Source organism: Macaca fascicularis, chromosome 12, assembly GCF_037993035.2.
Source record: "Macaca fascicularis isolate 582-1 chromosome 12, T2T-MFA8v1.1".
NCBI lineage: Eukaryota > Metazoa > Chordata > Mammalia > Primates > Cercopithecidae > Macaca > Macaca fascicularis.
In genome coordinates, this window is record NC_088386.1 from 22,269,559 (window position 1) to 22,286,134 (window position 16,576).

The following is a 16,576-nucleotide window of genomic DNA, read 5'->3' on the forward strand; positions in this document are numbered from 1 at the left end:
GATGGTGAGGAGACCTCATGGATGGAATCTGAGTGGAAGACGGTGGAGCAGGAAGTGAGAAGAAGCCTGGGTCATTGCTAACACCACAGGGCACCACACCAGGCCTGGAGAACCCGCTTTTGGGTTTCTTCTGTGTGAGTGAAAAATGATGCCTTTTTTTTTTTTTTTGCCACTGTATCTTTCAGGAGCAGATGAATGTTAATTTTTAACAGACAGTGGATGCTTACTGATATCTAACTGTGATCCCTGAATGTTCATTGTATCCAGTCAAGTTTCTTAGTTGCAAGTAATAGAAACTTTGGCAGCCTTTAGCAAAAAACGGACTAATAAACTTCTAAGAAGGTTTACAGGGTCAAAAAATGGAAGTGGTGGCTGAAGAACTTGGAGCAGGTGGGCACCAGATTGTTCCAGAACATCTTTTAGTGGGTTCTGCTCATTGTTCTCTCCAGGGCTCCATAGGAATCAATGGATCCTAATTTCTTGTCTGTCCTTGTGTCACTGTCAAGATTCAACATCTCAGGGAAGCAAGTATTCTACTGGCTGAGCCAAGGTCACAGGACAGCCCTGTATCAAGCTGCTGAGAGGAAGGACAGAGCTGAAGGAGCCTCATGGAGGACAGCCCTGTATCAAGCTGGTGAGAGGAAGGACAAAGCTGAAGGAGCCTCATGGGGCCCCTCCAGCTTCCACTCTGGGAGGGCAGGCACGTGGTTTTATTGTCCCACAAAGACTGCGCACAGTGAGGGCCAAGGTGACTCCCTACAAGGAAATCAGAGCATGGTTGGGAAGTGACACCACTGAGCACGTCCCACCATTAAACAAGATTCAGTGTAGCAGGTTTGGCGCTTTCTGTGATGAGGTGAATTGGTCAAGATAAAAGGCAAAGATTTTTTACACCATGAAGGCTTCAGGGATGAGCAGTGTCTTACAGACCTGATAATAGCAGTGCCTTTGAGGAGGACAAATGCTTCATGCAAAATAATTCTTTTAATCTTCTCCAGTTGATGTAGATGTAAGCAATATTTCATGGTAAAAATACTAACACATCTATTTCCTTGGTTGCCTCTTTTTCTTCCTCTAACTGGCTGCAGTTTCTAATTCACACTCATGAACCTGCCTGCAACAACTACAGGTCTTCATGGATCTCCCTAAGTGGGGGCAAACAGTCTTGTTCCTCTGTGTTGGGAAACTAGAACTCCGGAAAGATCAAGTGCTGTCCCCAGGGCCACAGGGTATGAGGGTGGGCTGGGGAGGTAAAAGCGAATTACAGAGTCTGTGGCTAAGGTGGCTGTAGGTCGTCAGTTAAGTGCTGGCTGCCAAGGAGAGCTGGCCTCAGTGTGAAGAGGCTCATGAGTAGAGAAATGAATGTGATTCTCTAGCCTCAGAAAGTCTAGGTTGTCATGAAATATTAGTGAAATATGTCAAGGAATGTAAAAACTTGGAAACTTAGACCCTTAGGGGCCCCACCAGACCTCAGTTTCTTGTTGCAGCTGTCTCAAATGCAGCACCGGGATGGGTATCGACAGGAAAGCAAAGGCCGAAGTCTCTATCCTGCTGAAAACTCTTCACCGGCTTCCCAGAGTCAGCAGAATAAAACCCAGTCTCCTCATTCCGGCCAATGAGATTTAAAAATTTTTTTTGAGACGGAGTCTCGCTCTGTCACCCAGGCTGGAGTGCAGTGACATGATCTCGGTTCACTGCAACCTCTGCCTCAGAGGTTCAAGCGATTCTCCTGCTTCAGCCTCCCGAGTAGCTGAGATTATAGGCACATTCCACCACGCCCTGCTAATTATTTGAATTTTTAGTAGAGACGGAGTTTCACTGTTTTAGCTAGGATGGTCTCGATCTCCAGACCTTGTGATCTGCCCGCCTCGGTCTTCCAAAGTGCTGGGATTACAGGCATGAGCCACCACGCCCGGCCCCAATGAGATCATTCATGACCTGTTGCCTTCCCATGTGCTCTCCTCTTTCCCTCTGACTTCCTTGCTGCTGCAGCCACTTTGGCCTTCGTTCCGTTTCTGCAAGCTTGTCCCCGCCTCTTTGTATTTGCTGCCAGGGAACGCTCTGCCCCAGAACCCTGTCTGGCTGACTCCTCCTTGCCATTCTGGTCTCAGTTGAGATGTTGCCTCCCCTAAGCGGGCTCTACTTCCTGGTTTCCATTCTTGGCTCTACCATGGGCTGACTGTGCCATATTAGCCAGTCCTTAACTGCTCTGTGCCTCATTTTGCTCAGCTGTAAATGGGAATCATGTTAGCCTTGTTATATGGTTACTGTGTTCTGGTTTGCTTCTGTTATAGTACTAATCACTGTTTGAAATTATTTTATTCGCTGATTTATTGTCTGTCTCCTCTAGGCTATTAGCAGGTTGAGTAATTGGATCTACATAGAACCCAAAGTTTATTCATTAGGCAGGCAATGATGGAGCAAACCCTTACAAATGCATCTTCATATGTCATCCTGGACCCTGGATTTCCCACCTGAGTGGTGAAGGAGTGGGCCACACCAGTGGTTCTGTGGATCAGAATCACCCTGGGACCTGTTAAAACTAAAGGTACCAAATAGAATTGCCAGATGATCCAGCAATCCCACTTCTAGGTACACATACAAAAGAATTGAAGCAGGACCTCAAAGAGATATTTACACATCCATGTTCATAGGGGAAAAAAAAGCTGAGAGGCAGAAATAACCCAAGGGTCCATCGACAGATGAATAAACAAAATGTGGTATGTAACCAGGTAACTATTGTTCAACCATAAAAATGAAGGAAATCCTGTCTCATGCTACAACACGGATGAGCTTTGAGGACATTATACGAAGTGAAATAAGCCAGTCACACAAAGACAATATTGTATGATATATGAGGTACCTAGAACAGTCAAATTCATAGAAACCGAAAGTGGAATGGTGATAACCAGGGGCCTGGAGAAGGTGGAAGGGGAGGAGTTGTTTAAAAGATAGTTTCAGTTTTGCAGGAAGAAAAAGTATTGGAGATCTATTTCATGATGATGTGAATATACTTAACGCTACTGAACTGTATGCTTGAAAATAGTTAAGATGGTAAATTACAATAAAGGTAGATTAAGTTAAAAAAATAAAGATGCGGCACCTAGATTCTGAGTAAATAGATTGGAGTGAGTGGGACATTGACATTTGCAAAACCTCCCAGGGAGATTCTGACACTGCTTAACGTTTAAGAAGCTCTTGGCCGGGCGCGCGGTGACTCATGCCTGCAATCCCAGCATTTTAGGAGGCCGAGGTGGGCGGATCACTTGAGGTCAGGAGATCACTTGAGGTCAGGAGTTCAGCCTGGCCAACATGATGAAACCCCGTCTCTACTAAAAATACAAAAATTAGCCGGGCGTGGTGGCACGTGCCTGTAATCCCAGCTAGAAGGGAGGCTGAGGCAGGAAAATTGCTTGAACCCGGGAAGTGGAAGTTGAAATGAGCCGAGATCCCGCCATTGCACTCCAGCCTCGGCGAAAAGAGCGAAACTCCGCCTCAAAGAAAAAGGAAAGAAAGAAACTCTTAGTTAATACTAGAGTTGACCCCAAAGTTAAAGGTGAGTCTGTGGTTTGGATTTGGGGCATTTAAAACTTGCATCACCCCTGACATAAAAAGCCTTAATTATACGGAGAAAAAAAAGTTCCCCAAATCCTCACGGGCTAATTTTGCCGGATGAATCCACTTCTCACCTGCATTCACGCCTCTTGCCGTCTTTCTGGGGCGCAGAGATTAGGTGGGCAGAGAGCACTGGAGCCAGCCCACCGGCGGTTTTACTCCTGGTGTCCACAAGGTGGCAGGCCAGGCACTTGGATTTGCGCAGCTGAGGGCGTGCGTAGCCGAGGGCGTGCGTAGCCCGCGGCCGGAAGTGCCCGGGCAGATCGCAGACGGGACCGTGCGCTTGCTTTTGCTTTTGTATGATTTGGGGGCTGGTACCTGGGCTAGAGCTGAAGCTGGTAGGTCAATTTCCTGGGAGCAGGGGTGCGTCTGTTCTCAGAGAAGGGTTTGAGCCGATTCCCACGTACGCCCTGGCGGCCATAAGAGCGTCTCAGAGGGACGCAGGACCTCCAGCGTGTGCACGAGTGTTCAGGGATAATGTGAACAAGCTGTTCTGGTTTTTTGTTGTTGTTGGAGGGCAATGTTTTGGTGATAGTTTTAAATAGTAAAAGGTAAAAGGTAGAATAGATGTTTTGTGTGGTTTGAAAACTCCTAAGTGGAGGGCAGAGGACTCCAGTTAACATGCACTTGCTGTTGGATATTTTATGGGCATTTAAAATATATAGACTTGCTGACCCACTTCAGGGCTTGACCCAGCAAGGGGGCTCAGTCCATAACGGTAAATAAGTCAGCGAGTGTCCTGGTGACACGTTGGGATGAAAAGTGGAGGGGGAAGTTTTATATGCTTTTAATATGCTGTTTTTTCCTACCTCAAGCTAGGACAGTGGTTTCCCATGGGTACAAAATGCTTGCACGTGGTTCAGGGCTCCTGAAGACTGGGAGGAGAAAAATGATACACGAGGAGGCAGCCCAAAGAGCAGAGGTTTGGGGTTAGATGGGCGCGGGCTGCACCTCCAGCTCAGCCTCCCACCAGCTGTGGGATTTGAGACTGGTCCCTCACCCTGGCTGAGCCTGAGTTCACTCCTCTGCGATGGGGGTGAGAATGCGGGGGTGGGGTGAGGAGTAAAGGAAATGCAGTTCGTCTGTTCCCTCATTGAGCACACGCAGCTTCACCGCCTATGTGCCAGGCACAAGAAGGATGCTAAGGCAATCAGGCATGGTGATGCCTCCCGGGCAGATATGCTGAGGGGTGTTTTCAGTTCAGCAAGAGAGACAACGGTCTGCATGGGGTGCCCCGGGGTGGGGACTGGCGGGGGAGGCAGCAGGACAAAGGCAGGGAGGGTTAGAGGGTGTGGATGTTCAGGGAAGGAGTGGAGAGAAACACAGATCAAGCGGAGGTAGCAGATCGGAGACCAGGGGATTTGGAGTGTACACTGTTTGCATCATAAATAGAATTATTTACCATGATTTTAAAAAATGCAGAGCTTTCCCTTGGAATTCCAGGTATTCAGCTCCTCTGGAAAAAAATAGACTTGGCTACACCGAATCAAAATTTCCACATCAAACAATGGTCTGAAACAATGTCGTGGTTGCCTTCTTTCTACAGCGTGTAGGCCGCAGTCCCCACCACACCCTATTGCACAACCAACTCTACCTGCTTCCCTTGTTGACTTGTAGTCCTTTCTTCTGTGCAACCTCTGCTATAGGCTGTCTAGAGCAGCTGCACACAGTGGGTCCTTGATACCTGTTGTTTCCCTTCGCTTCTTGAGGGCCCAGATGGCCTCACAGGTTGCTTAGAAGAATAAAGGAGCCACAGGTGTAGTCAGGATTCCATTTACTGGGTCTTCTCTTTCACTTCGGGGGTATTTTCACCTTTGCAGTGAACTTCTGGCCACAGCTAGGTGTTTGGTGAATGTCAGGGAGGCTTGCTGAACTTACAGTCTGCAGGGCCTTTTCTGTCAGCCATGCTTGGCTCACTTGAGAGAACCACATGCAAATCCCTCTCCAAAGCACCATTTCCCCACAAATAATAGAGGACTATTGTTGAGAGGACGGAGACCCTGTGGTTCTGTAATACTAGCATTTTCATGAAGGAAAATCACAGCCCCACCCTGAGCACAGCTGAGAACATGGAACCTATGACTGAGACATTCTGGTTAAAATAGAGCATTATCCCATAAGATGGGTCTGCCTGTGGGAGTCTTTGGAAAACCAGGTGAGAGGGGTTTGCAGGTCCTGCTGGAAATGAGTCCGTAAAAAAACATCCTTCCGTCCAAGGATGATTAAACTCAATCATGAGGCTCTTAGGAAGCCCTAGCCTCACCTTCCTAGTGGGAGGTAAAAGTGGATAATTCACTGTCACAAAAGAAAGCGAGGAGTGAGAATGGGGTGAGGGCGGTAAAGTAGAAGAGGGAGGGAGGAAAGATGGCTTCATTGTGGAGTCCAGGCTCACTGGAAGAGTCAGGGGGAATAGCTACAATCAAGGGGTCCTTCTCTGGGCTTGAGGGTGGTGCCATTTGTAGGGGACAGTGGGTTGATGTGGTTGTGCCATTGAATGTGAACTGCACCCCAAGTCAGAAACCAAGAGATGGGGAGACAGCTGCTGGCAGATGAGGCTGGGACCAAAGGACTTGGGGGAGACCAGCAAGCCCTTCATTCTCAGTGTGGGAGGCAGGGGCTGCCCCTCCTCTTACACTTAACTACCCTTTCTTCCCCGTTACATTAAAAGATATTTTTGTTTGGCAATTTATTAAATCTCAGAAGTATAGAGAATAGTGTTTCCTGCATATTAGAATCACTTGGGGATCTTTAAAAAATTCCAAAGCAGAGTCACTTTCCCAGACCATGTAAATCACTATCTCTGTGGGTGGAACGCAGGTATCAGTGTCTTTGACACTCCCTGGCTGGTTTTGATGCACAGACAAGTGTAGGAAGCACTGGCGTTCCTGCCTGTTCCTGTCACCCAGCCTCCCCCATAACCAACATGTGGCCAGTCTCGCTGATGCCGCAGCTTTTGTGTCCTAGGTCCCTAATTTTCCCACTGCCCACCTTCCTTCCCAGATTCTTCAGAAACAATACCAGGCTTCATGCTACCTCATTCTTACATGCTTCAATATATAAAAGCTTTTTAAAAAGTGTAAAACAACCTTATCACTCCCCGCTCCACAAAATTAACAGTATTCCTTAGGATCATCTAATATTCTGCCTGTGATGCTCAGTGTAGCTTTGGAGACATTTATTCCTCTCCTTTACCTTTGATTTTAATTTGATTCTGAAGGGATAAAGTTTCCCCCTTATTTGGGGGGTAGTGGTGTTGGTGAAAGGGACTGGCTCACCCCTGATAACCTGCCTCTTTTCCTTAGGGTGCCTGAGGGTTCCAATCCCTTCAGGGACAGCCCTGCCCACATTGTTGAGGACAGTCATTCAGGCACAAGAGGCTCGTACAGTCATTCGGCAATCATTGATTGGGAGCCTCTATATATTCAGACACTGTGTTAGGTCCTGGGGGATTGAGTCTGTCTTTGTCATCATTCTGTTTAGCACACTGTAGGGACTCAAGAAGTATTTAGTTCAGTGATAAAAGTATATGTTTTTGTTACCATGATGGTCAGCAGCCAATCCATTGCTGATGTATTGAGTCTGGGTATGCAATGCCACTTTATAAATCACATATACACAGAACTTCTACATCGTACCTCTTTACCTCTGGAACTTCTACATTGTACCTCTTTACCTGGGAACCTATGAACATTTTTTTCTATTAAGTAATTTTCACAACAACTTCATATGTGGTTCCCAAATGAGATGAAACAGCATGGCAGAGTTAAATCATCGTAGCAGGGAGTGAGGGCAGCCTGAGTGGTTGAAATGCAAACACGTTGTCTAAGCCTTATTCCAGCCACGAGGTTTCAGTCGTCTCTTTCTATCAAATCCTTTCAAAGGAGTGCTAACATGCAACAGAAATTGGTTGGTTTGAAGCTGACCTTCTTGTATTTCTTTTACCCAGCTTCTAAGTGTAACACTTAGAAACAGCAATAAAATGTCCAGGAGGCAACCAATGTAACCAAGGGAGAAAGTGGGATCTCACTGACCCACACGTTTTTCTTTTAGACTGTATTTTTCTGCTTAACACACTACTATGTTTATTATTTAAAAATTCGAAAAATATGGAAGGAAGATTTGAGGAACTGAAAATCACCCATATGTTATCATTCAGCGATAACTACCATTGTCTGCCAGAGATAATTGACTGGGTGCATTTCTTTCTAGTCTTTCTTTTTTCCTGTGCCTAAATATGGACTGTGTACTCTGATTTAATTAGAGTTAGTGTTAATTTATTTAAATATTAGAACTTTATGCTTTCATTAGCAATTTTTGTTTTGTTTTCTTTTTTTTTTCTCTCATTATAATCTTGTAAAGAATGTAAGGAAAGTATTATTCTAATTTTACAAAAGAGAAATCAAAGCCCATAAAGAAGTGGTTTTTCATCAATGGCCCAGAACTCCTCACTCTTTTTTTTTTTTTTTTTGAGGTGGAGTGTCACTCTGTCGCCCAGGCTGGAGTGCAGTCGTGCCATCTTGGCTCACCACAACCTCTGCCTCCTGGGTTCAAGTAATTCTTCCGCCTCAGCCTCCCGAGTAGCTGGGACTACAGGTGTGTGCCACCATGCCTGGCTAATTTTTTTGTATTTTTAGTAGAGACGGGGTTTCACCATGTTGGCCAGGCTGGTCTTGAACTCCTGACCTCAGGTGATCCACCCGCCTTGACCTCCCAAAATGCTGGGATTACAGGTGTGAGCCACCGCCAACTCCTCACTTTTATTTTATTTTATTTTATTTTTTTTTGAGACGGAGTCTCACGCTGTTGCCCAGGCTGGAGTGCAGTGGCGCGATCTCGGCTCACTGCAAGCGCCGCCTCCCGGGTTCCCGCCATTCTCCTGCCTCAGCCTCCTGAGTAGCTGGGACTACAGGCGCCCGCCACCGCGCCCGGCTAATTTTTTTTTTTTTTTTTGTATTTTTAGTAGAGACGGGGTTTCACTGTGGTCTCGATCACCTGACCTTGTGATCCGCCCGCCTCGGCCTCCCAAAGTGCTGGGATTACAGGCTTGAGCCACCGCGCCCGGCCAAAAACAACTCCTCACTTTTAATCCAAAGGTCTTTTATCTTCTCTACCCCCTTCCTGCCTCCACATTTAGACTGTTCTAGAAGGTATCTGACTTAAACCTTCTGGAGATGGGAAGAGAAATAACAGTAGGTCCCACTTCCATAAATAATCCTAAGGATTTCCCCACTGATGGTTCATGCCTCTTGTATCCAAGACGAAGCAGGTTTAGAGAACACATCTGACTGGACTGTATATTTGCTGGGCAGAAATGAATACAGCACATTGCGGTGATTGTTGGTTTGGATTCTCTAAACCATTTTTTTCCAGCAATATAACCGGGAGTTGACTTGAGTGGAATAGGAGGGGAAAAGGAGTTCAGAACTAATATTTTAGATGGATGGTATGTAAGTCTCCATTCTTTTATTTTTTTAATATACTATTTTGTAGAGCTATTTTAGGTTCACAGCAAAATTGAGCAGAAATTAGAGATTTTCCATATACCTCCTGCCCCATACATGCATAGCCTCCCCCATTGTCAACATTCCCTACCAGAGTGGCACACGTTACAACTGATGAACTGACATTGGCAAGTCATTATCACACAAAGTCGGTAATTCACCTTAAGACTCACTCCTGGTTTTGTACATTTTATGAGTTTGGACGAATTTATAATGACAGGTATCCACCATTATGGAATCATACATAAAATTTTTCTGCCCTGAAAATCCTCTGTGTTCTGCTTATTCATTCCTCTTTCTCCCTTTAATTCCTGACAACTACTGGTCTTTTTTTTTACTGTCTCCATAGTTTTATCTTTCCCAGAATGTCGTATAGTTGGAATGATTCAGTATGTAGCCTTTTAAGACCGGCTTCTTTCACTCAGTAATAATATGCATAAAAGTTCCCCCTATTCTTTTCAAGGCTTTATAGCCCATTTCATTTTAGTACCAAATAATATTTCATTGTCTAGATATACCACTGTGTATCCATTCCCCCATTGAGGACATCTTGGTTGTTTCCAGGTTTTGGCAATTATGAATAAAACTGTTATACACATTTATGTACAGGTTTTATATGAGCATAAATTTCAACTCCTTTGGGTAAATACTAAGCACAATTGCAGAATTTTATGTTAAGGGTATATTTAGTTTTGTAAGAAACTGCTAAACTGTCTTCCAAAGTGACTACTATTTTACATTCCCACCTAGTAATGAATGAGAGTTTCTGTTGCTTCACATCCTCGCCAGCATTTGGTGTTGTCAGTGTTTTGGATTGAGGCCATTCTAATAGGTGTGTTGTGGTATTTTATTATTGTCTTAGTTTACATTTCCCTGATAAAAAATGATGGGTAACATCTTTTCATATGTTTATCTGTAATCTGTGTCTCTTCTTTGGTGAGGTATCTGGTTAGGTCTTTGGGCCATTTAAAAAATTAGGTTGTTTTGCTTTCTTATTGTTGAGTTTTAAGAGTTCTTTGTATATTTTGGATATTAGTCCTTTATGAGACATGTCTTTGACAGATATTTTCTCCCAGTCTGTGGCTCTTCTTACTCTCTTGATGGTGACTTTCACAGAGCAGAAAATTTGAATTTTATTGAAATCCAGCTTATCAGCCCTTTCTTTCATGGATTGTTCCTTTGATGTTGTATCTAAAAAGTCTTTGCCAAACCCAGGTAATCTCGATTTTCTCCTATGTCATCTTCTGAGAGTTTTACAGTTTTGCATTTTAGATTTAGTTCTTTGATCTATTCGAGTTAGTTTTTGTGAAGGTTGTAACGTCGGTGTCTAAATTCTTTTTTTTTTTTTCATGCGGGTGTCAGTTTTTCTATAACCATTTGTTGAAAATATTATCTTTTCTCCATGTGTTGTCTTTTATTTTGCCATAAACCAGTGACTGTATTTATGTAGGTCTATATCGGAGCTGTCTATTCTGTTCCACTTATCTATTTATTTATTTATTTATTTTTTGGCCCATACTACACTGTTTTGATTACTGTAGCTTTGGTCATCAAGTTCACTTGTTTTAGTTTACTTTTACTACTGTAATTCTTGAAGCTGAGTAGTGTCATTCCTCCAACTTTGATCTTCTTCAGTATTATTTTGACTATTTTGGATCTTTTCTCTTTTTGTGTAAACTTTAGAATTAGTACCAAATAATATTTCATTGTCTAGATATACCACTGTGTATCCATTCCCCCACTGAAGGATATCTTGGTTTAGTTGCTTCCAGGTTTTGGCAATTATGAATAAAACTGTTATATACATCTATGTGCAGGTTTTTGTATGAGCATCACTTTCAACTCCTTTGGGTAAATACCAAGCACAACTGTGGAATTGTGGAATTGTTAATATCTTCAAAATAGTCTGCTGAGATTTTGATTGAGATTTCCTTGAATCTATAGATCAGTTGAAAATAATTGATATTTTGATAATATTGAGTCTTTCTATCCATGTCCATGAACATGGAATAGCTCTCCATTTACTTAATTCTTTGATGTCTTCATCAGAGTTTTGTAGTTTTCCTCATATAGATCTTGTATATATTTTGCTAGATTTGTACCTAAGTATTTCATATTTTTGTGTGCTAATGTAAATGTATTGTTTTAAATTCCACTTGTTCATTGCTGGTATATAGGAAAGTGATTAACCTTTGTATATTAACCTTGTATCGTGCAACCTTGCCATAATTGCTTATTAGTTTCAGGTTTTTTGTCAATCCTTTCAGATTTTTCTACATAGACAATTATGTCATCTGCATACAACAACATTTTATTTCTTTCTCATTCTTTAAGCCTTTCATTTCCATTGATTGTCTTATTGCATCAGCTAGGACTTTCAGAATAATATTGAAAAGCAGTGATGAGGGGGAGCATTTTTGCCTTGTTCCCAATCTTATTAGCAAAGCTTCAAGTTTCTTATATCCATTTTTTCAACAGATATTTATTGAGTGCTGTGTCAGGGAGAGCCAGAGAGACAGAACCAATTCATATATATATATAGCATATATATATGAATTAGGGCTCACCCTAATGACCACATATATGAGAAGGGATTTATTAGGGGAATTAGTTCATGTGATTATGAGACTCAGAAGTTCCATGATAGGCTTTCTGCAAGCTAGAGACTTGAGGAAGTTGGTGGCATGACTCAGTCCAAGTTCCGAAGCCTCAGAACCTGGGAAGCCAATAGTTTAACTCTCAGCATAAGGCCAAAGGTTTGTGAACCTGGACTTGGGGCAGGGGAGTGGGAAAATTGCTGCTATTGGAAGTCCTAGAGTCTAAAGGCTGGACGACCTAAAGTTCTGATGTCAAAGGACAGGAGAAAGAAGGGTGTCCCAACCCTGAGCCGGGGGTGGGGGGTGGGTGTGGGCAGGAGGGCAGGGAGACAGAGAGAGGGGGAGAGCACAAATTCACCTTTTCTCTGCCTTTTTGTTCCATCCAGGCCCCCAGCCAATTGGATGGTACCCACCATGTTGAGGGTGGATCTTCTGTACTCAGTCTACCAACTTACACGCCAGTCTTCTCAGGAAACACCCTCATTGTCATGCCCAGAAATAATACTTTACTAGTTACCTAGATATCTCTTAATCTAGTTGAGTTGACACCTAAAATTAACCATTACAAGTGTCAATTCTGTCCCAGGCATTATTTTACATGCTGGGAAGACCACAGTAATCCAACCCTACAAAAGTCCCCATGCTCCTGGGCTTATATTCTGTTGGAGTCGCAAAGTTAGTAAAAGGAAATGTGGCATGTATTAGGTTGCCATGGCTGAAATAATAAAGTACTACAGGCTGTGGCTTAAGCAACAGACATGTATTGTCTCACAGTACTGGAGGCTTGAAGTCCAAGATCAAGGTGTCAGCAGGAATGGTGTCTTCTGAGGCCTCTCTCCTTGGCTTGTAGATGGCCATCTTCTCCTTATGTCTTCACATGGTCATCCCTTTGTTCATGTCTGCGCCCAAGTTTTTTCTTCTTATAAGGACACCAGTCATATTGAATTAGGGCTCACCCTAATGACCATTTTCACTTAATTACCTCTTTAAAGACCCTATCTCTAAATACAGTCATATTCTGAGGTACTTAGGGGTTAGGACTTCAACACATGAATTTTGGGAGGGACACAACTCAGTCATGACATGGCATAAATTAAAAGATAGTTTTGATGCATAATGATTAACCATATTTAAAGCATAAAAGTTTTTGTATTGATTTTTCAAGTTGGGAAACAGTTGCTTGTCCACTGACAATTGTGTATGGCCCATGAGGGCTTGGTAGGAAGACTGGCCTTGGCCCCCAGAATGGTATAGGGTTGTGTATGGAGTAGCTTTTTTCTCATGAAACTTCCCAGGCCACATAGTGATTGAATCTATGGCCCGGACTTGGTTAATATGCTAGTCTAAGCATTGTATTTTAGATGTTTAGATGGGACTGTTTAGGCTATATTAAGTCCAGAATATATATATATATATGCCATATATATATAATATATATGGCCTAGCTTGCCAGAAATCAGTAAATTTATTTTCATAAACAGCTCAGGGAAGAACTGCAACCATACCACAGGAGTGCATTAAAGCCATTTTTTTTCCCCTTGTAATCACCTCCTATTTTCCTAATGGTATTGGAGTGTGTGTGATTCCTGCTGTTTTATATATTTTTCTTGCCATGTGGCTCATTGGTTTCTTTTTTTGTTTATGCTTTTGTGGTCTTACTGAACAAATGACTTTCTGTGACATAATGAGTTTCTGGGCCTTGACATACTGAGCATAAATCCACCAAATCTGCAACTCCTTGCTGTGGAAGATTCCACTTGGCTTCTGAAATAAGATGAAGGTGCTGAAATAGTTGGTTAAGTACATAGGAGAAAGTCTCATGGTCCTCTGGAGGCTTTAACACAACAGATGCCTGGACTGACTTGTGGTGCGTGAACTTGGTCCATCTATCAAGTAGGAAAAACCATCCGTCTGCCAATCTAACAACAGGGGCTTCTTTCAGGGGAACTGAGAGACTAATTTGTTAGTGAAGGGCTTTTCAGGGCACTGAGTAATGAACAGGGGAGTATCAGTGAAGCACTACATGGGGTTGCAAAGGCTGTGTCAGTTTTTTGCCAGAGGAGCTAGTTGAAAAATGAAGGATTTAGATAAATCAGGGGAAGCAGGTGGGTTGATTTTTTTTTTTTTTTTTTTTTGAGACGGAGTCTCGCTCTGTCGCCCAGGCTGGAGTGCAGTAGCCGGATCTCAGCTCACTGCAAGCTCCGCCTTCCGGGTTTACGCCATTCTCCTGCCTCAGCCTCCTGAGTAGCTGGGACTACAGGCGCCCGCCACCTTGCCCGGCTGTTTTTTTGTATTTTTAGTAGAGACAGGGTTTCACCATGTTAGCCAGGATGGTCTCGATCTCCTGACCTTGTGATCCGCCCGTCTCGGCCTCCCAAAGTGCTGGGATTACAGGCTTGAGCCACCGCGCCCCGCCTTGGTGGGTTGATTTTAGAGGTAAGGTTAGGAAGAGAAGTTTCCTTTTGTGATTTCTGTTTTCTTTTTGTTGTCTTGAAAGTCTTTATTGGAACTTTGTCTCTATTCATTGATTGATTCCCTCATTTCTGTATTTATTCATTTATTGAACATCTGTTAGATACCAGCAACTGAGCTAATAGGTAGGCCCTTCTTCCAAAAAGCCTGTGTTAGTCCATGACTTCTGGAAGCAGACACCAAGACAGGGCTAAGTGTGCAAACATTTTATTAGTGGAACTGCTTCACCCTCTTAGGCACTCAGGCTAGACACCCTAAACATTTTCTTCTTACCTCTCTTTTTCCCTCAAAAATCCATGCTCTCCCCTCAGTGAACCACAAGCTGCTATCATTCTGTGTCTTCCCAATTTATCCTTTCTATTCCCATGAACACTCCAAGTTCAAGGTTTTCTTGTCTCTTGCCTGGATGATGTTACAAATGGCTTTATAACTGGTTTCTCCACCTCTAATAGCTTGTCTCTTAGGTTCACCCTCCACAACTGGGGTTATCTTTCTCACCTACAGCAACAGTCATGCCTCTACCCTGTTGGAGTCTTATCAGTGACTTCCCACTGGCTATAGTTTGGATTCCTTGGCTTGGAGGTTGCATCATTCCCCAGCTGGCCCCATCTGCATCTTCCACCACACCTCTTCACAAACTATGCTGTCGTCAGTTGGAGCATGATGGCCTTTTGCATCTTCATGCCTTGGATCATGTGATTTCTTTAACCTGTCAATCTCTTCCCTGCCTTCCTTGCCCTTCAAAATACTGTGTTACCCAACAGGCTTCAGTTCAAGGTCCACCACTGTTGTGAAATCTTGGTATGTAGTCAGTATAAATTGTGATTCTTTACTGTAAATCATAGCTTTTCTTTATATACTGCTGTACAGTTGGTGTTCACATTTTCTAGACTGCAAGCTGTTGAGTACATCAATCGCCACCTTTTATTTGTCTTTGTGTGTAGCCTCGCGATTAGCATAATTCTTCTCATGTATGCATTGCTCAGTGAGGGTTTACTGGGTGAAGGGACTACCATCCTACCATCAGACAACTCCATTTCTCCCCTGGGAGGCCCCACCATCCACCTTAAGCACAGCATTTTCGAAACTGAACTCCTGAGTTCTGCCCACCTCAAAATAGTCTCCCCTCCCCAGCTCCCTAGTTCTGTCAGCTGCTACTGAGTCACTGCAGCCCAAAGGCTCAGTCATCCTTAATTTGTCTCTCCTTTCCACCATAACACTTGTTAATTCCAAGGCCTTGCACATTTCACCTAAGATGTGATAAATATGTGGCCCTTTCTTTCTGATGAGCCTTGCCCTTATCATTTCATCTCAGCTTTTATTTTATTGATTGATTGATTGAGATAGAGTCTGGCTCTGTCACCTGGCTGGAGTACAGTAGCTCAATCTTGGCTTACTGCAACCTCCGCCTCCCTGGTTCAAGTGATTCTCCTGCCTCAGCCTCCTGAGTAGGTGGGACTACCGGCGTGCGCCACCATGCCCAGCATATTTTTGTATTTTTAGTAGAGACAGGGTTTCACCATGTTGGCTAGTATGGTCTCCATCTCTTGACCTTGTGATCTTCCCGCCTCAGCCTCCCAAAGTGCTGAGATTACAGGTGTGAGCCACCGCGCCTGGCTCATCTCAGCTTTTCTTAGTAGTGTTTTAAGTAGTTTCACCTGGTTCCGTTTCATAGCCATGGTTTAGAGTAGGTGTATGCTGAACCAGTCTAGAGCAAAGAACATAGAACAGGCCGGGTGCGGTGGCTCAAGCCTGTAATCCCAGCACTTTGGGAGGCTGAGACGGGCGGATCACGAGGTCAGGAGATCGAGACCATCCTGGCTAACAAGGTGAAACCCCGTCTCTACTAAAAAATACAAAAAACTAGCCAGGCGAGGTGGCGGGCGCCTGTAGTCCCAGCTACTTGGCAGGCTGAGGCAGGAGAATGGTGTAAACCCGGGAGGCGGAGCTTGCAGTGAGCTGAGATCCAGCCACTGCACTCCAGCCCGGGCGACAGAGCAAGACTCTGTCTCAAAAAAAAAAAAAAAAAAAAAAAAAAGGAGAACATAGAACAGAGCTCTCTGAGGACCAAGAACCATGTCTACAATTCAGTGAGCATGGTAGGGCCTCATTATCAAAAAATGGTTTTTATAACTTTATTTCCATGAAAACAATACATGTCCACTTTAGATAATTTACAAAACACCAATAGGAAAAAAGAAGAATACAAAAATGACATACAATTTAAGCTCTATACATTTTGGTATATCCCCCACACCCTTTCTTCCATAGCATGTATGTGCATGTCTGTGATGTATGTGTGTGTGTGCACCTGTGAATGTACATGTGCTACCGTGGGTTGCATCTGGCTTCAAGTGACAGAGAAACCAACTACAGTGTCTTAAGCAAATA

General features: G+C 43.7%; 1 long non-coding RNA gene across 1 annotated transcript in view; it reads left to right on the top strand.

Moving 5' to 3' along the window:
• Positions 1-3,848: 3,848 nt before the first annotated feature.
• LOC135966524 (uncharacterized) overlaps positions 3,849-16,576 on the top strand; it is a 100,837-nt gene continuing 88,109 nt past the window's right edge. The window contains exon 1 of the long non-coding RNA XR_010579858.1: positions 3,849-3,953. This is a non-coding gene — a long non-coding RNA (uncharacterized lncRNA). The remainder of the gene's footprint in view (positions 3,954-16,576) is intronic.